The sequence below is a fragment of the Boleophthalmus pectinirostris genome, unplaced genomic scaffold (genome assembly GCF_026225935.1).
Source record: "Boleophthalmus pectinirostris isolate CB_2022bp ecotype Guang Dong unplaced genomic scaffold, ASM2622593v1 HiC_scaffold_6, whole genome shotgun sequence".
Classification (NCBI taxonomy): domain Eukaryota; kingdom Metazoa; phylum Chordata; class Actinopteri; order Gobiiformes; family Gobiidae; genus Boleophthalmus; species Boleophthalmus pectinirostris.
This window is the reverse complement of record NW_026571447.1, coordinates 38768804-38775287: the sequence shown is the minus strand read 5'-3', so window position 1 is coordinate 38775287 and position 6484 is coordinate 38768804.

Here is a 6484-nt window from a genome sequence, read left to right as displayed (position 1 = left end):
GAACCTTTTCGAAGAAGTAGCAGAGGTTGGAACAAGGAGGGTACGACGTTCAGCTGACAAACATAAAGCACGATTATATAATTCTCGAGCTGCTTTTTTATTTTCATCGGAACAAGAATGAACAAAGTTTGGATCACGTTTGTGTCTGTGGAGTAACGACAAACCGAGATGACAGAAAAGCCGGTAGCAGCTGAAGTGTGTGTTTTAGTAAGTCTTTGGTCAGTAAGTCTTTATTTATACAGCGCTTTTCCCAGACATGTCACAAAGATGCTTTACAGAGCATTTTTTAGAGATTTTTTTTCTCTGGATGATGTAAATACGTTGGTGTCTCTGTCCAATCAGAACCCTTCTCCAACCCCAGACGTTGAGCGGAATTAAATAAAGACGATTTAACGAGTTTTCCGTGTAAACCTCAATTTGGAATTATTATTTCCATGTAAACTCGAAGGAGAATATTTTAATTCTGAACTATTTATTTCAGAATTTTAAAAAACATCATGTAAAAAAAAAAAAAAATCCAACTCCAAAATTCAGTCTTACTAATGTCTGCCTGAGTTAAATCCTTTTATTTCTTAAGAGTAAAACGATAAAACACAAGAGTTAAGGGAACTTTCTGCGTTGATTTAAGGTACAGTGTGTAACATTCTGGAGGAGGCACGTCACCTGCATGAGCCCATGGAAATAGAAAATACGTTGGAACACAGAGGTTCAGTTTTGGAAATCCATATGTTTTAGGTCGTACTGTGTAATGTCAGAGCCAAAGGAACAACATTTCCATGGAAACAAGCAGCAGCAGCAGGAGGAGGAGGAGGAGGAGGAGGAGGCCTGGGATCCAGAACACACACTTCTCCAAAACTTTACGAACATGTGAGTTTGGCCACAAGTGAATCTCCCAGAGTTCAGGCGGGGGTGATTGACAGGTGGATTAGCCAATGGGGGACAGTGTTGGGAGTAACGCGTTATAAAAGTAACGAATTACAGTAATGCATTACTTTTTGCTGTAACGCAGTAATGTTCGGCATTACAGGGGAAAAAATAGTAATATTTTACTTGGTACAAATGTGAGTAACGCGCGTTACAGTGTTTTTTTAACCTGGATTGAAGTGGTGGGTTTTTCTTCATACAAATTCGCTAAAATCACCTCGATATCAGCAGCGGTGAAACGCCGGAGATGCGCCCTCATAGACCTTCAGGTAACCGCGGGCGAAAGGACTGACAAAGAACTCCACGCTGTTTAGACCTGGTTTAGACCTGGGTCAGTTCTGGTTTAGACCTGGTTTACACTCGTCCCTCCCTCTATCGCAGTTCACTTTTCGCGGTCTCGCTGTTTCGCAGATTTTTTTTTTTTTTTTTTTTTTTTTTTTTTTTTTTTTTTTTTACATTGTATGAATGCGTATTGCGTTCCTCCCGCTGCGTCCTGATTGGCTGAGGGACTCCTGTCTCCTGTACAGTACAGAATGTGTTCAGCTGCCAAATTTAAATACATGTTCAATCTGTAGCAGTGTGATTCTGAAGTGCTGTACGGTTGCAAGTTTTCTCCCCGACGAAACCCACAACGTCGACGAAACGTTCTGCACCGACAAAGGCTCCTGCGCTCGCACCCAAAAGGACAGAGGAAGATGCAAACCATCACACAAAAAGTTGGACTTCTGGACACGCTGAAGGAAGGTAGAAGTTACGCGCTGTAACAGAGTCTTGCACCGGCTCAGGTACCTGCAAATAGTTGCTGAAATCAGGACCGTGAGCCCGAGCAGCAGAGTGTCTGTAAAGAGCGATCGGGCGACAGACGCTCTTACCTCCGTGAGGTGCGGAGCAGAGCCGCTCCTTTCTCCTGCGTCACCTTCAAGCCCGTCCCTGACAGTGAGTCCTGTTTTAGTCCTAGTTCAGTTCTGGTTTAGTCCTGGTTTAGACCTGGTTTAGTCCTGGTTCAGTCCATATACAGTGCAAAAGATATTTTGGTGAGAGTAACGTAAAGTAATGCAATAGTAAAGTAATGCCTTACATTTTAAATGCAGTAATATTGTAATGTAACGAATTACTTTGAAATGACAGTAATAGGTAATAAATAACACATTATAGTTTCAAAGTAACTTGCCCAACAGTGATGGGGGACACACATGAGAAAAAAATAAAGGGAAAAAATAAATGTCATGGGGCTTAAAAACATGACGGATTTTTTGTAGAATCAATGAAAATGTGAAACAAAACAAAAAAAAACATGACATGCAATAAATAAATAGGTGAATAAGACACTTTAAGACTTTGTTTACCTTGACATAGTAAGTAGCAGAAGTTATGTATACCTCTTTATACCTCAAATAATTTTGTAGTACATAAATATTGCAAGAGGTCCCATGGAGTTTGTAGAAAAAGTCCTCATAATAAATATTGACCTCAAAAAACTATTGTCTCTGGACTCTGTTGGCGATAGTAAAGCCCAATTTATGGTCATGCGTGAAATCATCTGCGTCGACGAACTCCAAAATTTTGTAACTACGGGTTGAAGCGATGCAGAAGGGCTGTGATTGGTCCATCTGCTCGACATACACAAACACGAACGGCATTTTTAAATCCGAACCTCCTAACATTGTGGCGGTGAATTACTTCGTGGAGCATAGACCTCGACGCAGATCCATAACTCAAACTCAACTCATAACTCACAAAAGACGGCAGCAATGTGGCCTGGTTTTCTTCTCCTAGATGTCATTGTTTTCTAAATTGACCATTAATTTGTGGATTATAATTAGTCTACTTTAATAATTAAAAGAGAAAAGAAAAAAGTCCAGTCCTCGGTGAAAAGTTTTGGCAGGTTGTGAAGACGCTGTTGCTGAGTCCACAGTTTTTATCACATGTCCAGTGTCGGGAACTAAACCAGAACACGTCATCCACATGTTTCCAAACATCTTCCGGTAAGAGTGAATAGAGCCAAATGGAAAATAATTCAGTACAATAATTATCGTGATGGGCCTAGAGCAGGAGTGTCAAACTCATTTTGTTCCGGGGGCCGTATCCAACCGACTTTGATCCCAAAGGGGCCGGATCAGAAAACTCATGTCATATAAACCCCAAAAATAACAATAAGTTCAAATATTTGTGCAGAGAAACACAAATCTATTACAGAAATCTTTTTTAATTGATGAACTCTTTCTTATTGTATTATAATATTATGAACAACCTGAAACTTTAAGAAAAATTCTATTTCAACATTTAAAATATTTTAGTAGAAAATCACCCAAGGGCCACATTAAAAGGTCTTGGAGGGCCGGATCTGGCCCCCGGGCCTTATGTTTGACACCTGTGGCCTAGAGGAAGCCTTCCTACGTGTTAAATAAGAGTCAGTAATCACACAAGTTTTTAAAAATGTAAAAAATAAATCTGAATTAATTGTGTTGAATTAAGCAGTTCAGAATAGTTCAGAATTGAGGTTTTACATGGAAAACGCGTTAAATCGTATTTATGTAAACACACACTTCAGCTGCTACCGGCTTTTCTGTCAACTCGGTTTGTCGTTACGCCACGGACACAAACATGATCCAAACTTTTTCGCGGTGGTTTCGCTGATAATTTACGCAGCAGCTGGAGAATTGTCTCATCGCGCTTTACGTCTGTCAGCTGAGGAGGAGAAGGGAAGAGTGTTCGGAGACGGAGGAAGAAGACAAACTGATTCCCCGTCCACACTACTTCATATTTGAGTCATTTTTGTTGTGGATGCAGTGTTTGTTCACACTAATCCGATGGAAAACGGCTCCAGAGACGGAACGATCTGGTGCCTCCAGCTCCCACAGAGTCATGTTCGTACAGATCTGATCCTTGACTGTGTGGACGCCTGAAAACACTGATACTCTGATGTAGAAGCTCTAGTCTCGTCCTTATTGGACCACGTCACTGTGACTTGCTCCTTCCTGATTCTCCGGGTTTCGTGACATCGATCATGTGACGCTGTTGCAGAAAACAGTTTAAACAAACCAGAGACAAACGGGAAACAGCGGAGCTACAACTTCTTACTAGAACACGGCCCACGAATAGACGCTTACCGTCTTCCTCGGCTCGAAATCAGCTGCTGCAACTTCAGACTTGGTTATCCCTCTGTCACAGAAAGAACACTCATGTTCCACTGAGTCGTGTCCTTTAGTCCGACAGAAGATGAACCACATCAGGACACAAGGAGCGAGCTGTTTTTTTTGAGCGCTTAGTTTATGCAAATGAGCCATGCGGTTTTAAGTTTCGTTTCTGTAAAACGTAAACAAATATGCTCAAAGCTGTGTGGAGAGGGAAGACGTTGTTTGCGGACACAGAAACGACGTGTCTGGAGGCAGATCGTTTCCGATACGGTGATTTGTTTCAGTGTAAACATAGCGTGAGTCAACGGCTGCTCTACCTCTCGCATTCCGGTCACAAATCCAAAGAGACATGGATGAAAGTCCGAAGCCAGGACTGGTGGAGCCGGATCGTGTCTGAAAGACGACACAATGAGCATGAGCACGACTGGGATGATTTTTAACAAGAATAAACGTTTACATCGAGGTGCCAAACTCAAACTCACATTCCTGCTGCATTATCGGATGCACAAATAGAAACACGGAAGAAGGAAAATATCTTTTTCGTATTCCGAGTGAAAAGCATCGCTAACGGTGAATTAAACGTCTTTCAAACATCCGCAGAGCAAACGTAGAAGAAACCAACAAACCGTGGACTCAACAAGTTCAACAACACATCGAGACTCTTGGAGGTTTTCATCTTTTCTGCTGTGAATGGCCCAGGAGTTTCCACCAAGTCATTGTGGATATCGCCCAAGTGAATATTTGTCCAGGTAGTTGGAGATTCTGACCAGAAATTTGGTTTGGTCCAGGCTTTTGTCGGGGTTGAAAAGGGTGATTTGTCGTCCGTCGATGTTTATGACCAATTTCTGGTCAAATGGTCTTGGGTCCTCTGCCGTTAGAGTGGATAAATAACCGGGATCAATACCCTTTACGTGCTTTCTCGCTCCGTCCGTCATGTTGAATTAGTGTTTTTTGCCGCCGACCAAAATAATTCCCAGCATGCAACGCGCGCTTTTGTCAACAATGAAACTCGTCTATAGGGAAGACTTGAGGACACAGAAACGACGTGTTTGGACGCAAAGCATTTTTAATATGGTGATTCGTTTCAGTGTCAACATAACGGTCAACGATTGCTCTACCTCAGCCCATCGCATCCCACTCACAAATCCAAAGAGACGTGGATGAAAATCTGAAGTCAGGACTGGTGGAGCTGGATCGTGTCTGAAAGACGACACAATGAGCATGTGCTGAACGACCGGGATGATTTTTAACAAGAATAAACGTTTACATCCGGGTGCCAAACTCAAATTCACAGAGGCCAAAATTAAAAACTGGGACTAAGTCTTAGGCCAGACTAAATATTTATTGAACAATTTCAACATCATCTGCAGGTTTTCTCTTCTTTTGAGATGTGTAACGTTCAACCTTTTCTCATTAAAATAAATGTTTAATAATAGTTTTGCTTAAACTGAATCCAGAACAAACAGAATATAAAATAATAACAACATTTTAAATAAATAATGTCTGTATAGTTGATCTGTGTGCAGATCTGATATGATCTCACGGACCAAATATTATTATATCCTGGGACAAATTTGGCAACTGGGCCTGAGTTTGACATGATTGAGGAATAAATGAATTCAGCTTTAAAACTGGAATAAACCACACACTTATTTTGGAATTAATTTAAGTTTACGTCGTCTTCAGTGTTGGGAAGGTGATTTTTAAAATGTATTCCCCCACAGATTACAGATTACAGATTACAGATTACATACCCCAAAATGTATCTTGTAATGTAATCCACAAAATTACTTGAAGTGAGTAACGTAATCTGATTACTTTGGATTACTTGATATTGTCATGTTTTTTAAAACTACATGAATGTAACAACCACATCCTGAAAATTCATGTTTGTTTTCTTCAATTTGTCTTTTAAGCCCAAGTCTCCATGAACAGACGTTTGTTTTACTGTAGAGAAGAAAAGACCAGAATCTGAACATCACATGTTTTATCTGCTAAAAGAAACAAACAAAAAAAACAAACAAAAAAACAACAGAATTTACTTAATCAATTATAAAAAATCATTTACTTTATATACTGGTTTATTATTTAGTCCTGGTTTTATTTAGTCCTGGTTTTAGTCCTGGTTTTAGTCTGGTTTTAGTTTTAGTCCTGGTTTAGTTTATTTAGTCCTGGTTTAGTCCTGGATTTAGTCCTTTAGTCCTGGTTTTATGGTTTAGTCCCTGGTTTAGTCCTGGTTTAGACTGGTTTAGTCCTGGTTTAGTCCTGGTTTAGTCCTGTAGTTGATTTAGTGGTTTAGTCCTGGTTTTTAGTCCTGGTTTAGTCCTGGTTTAGTCCTGGTTTTAGTCCTGGTTTTAGTCCTGATTTCAGTCCTGATTTTAGTCCTTGATTTAGTCCTGATTTATTTAGTCCTGGTTTAGTTT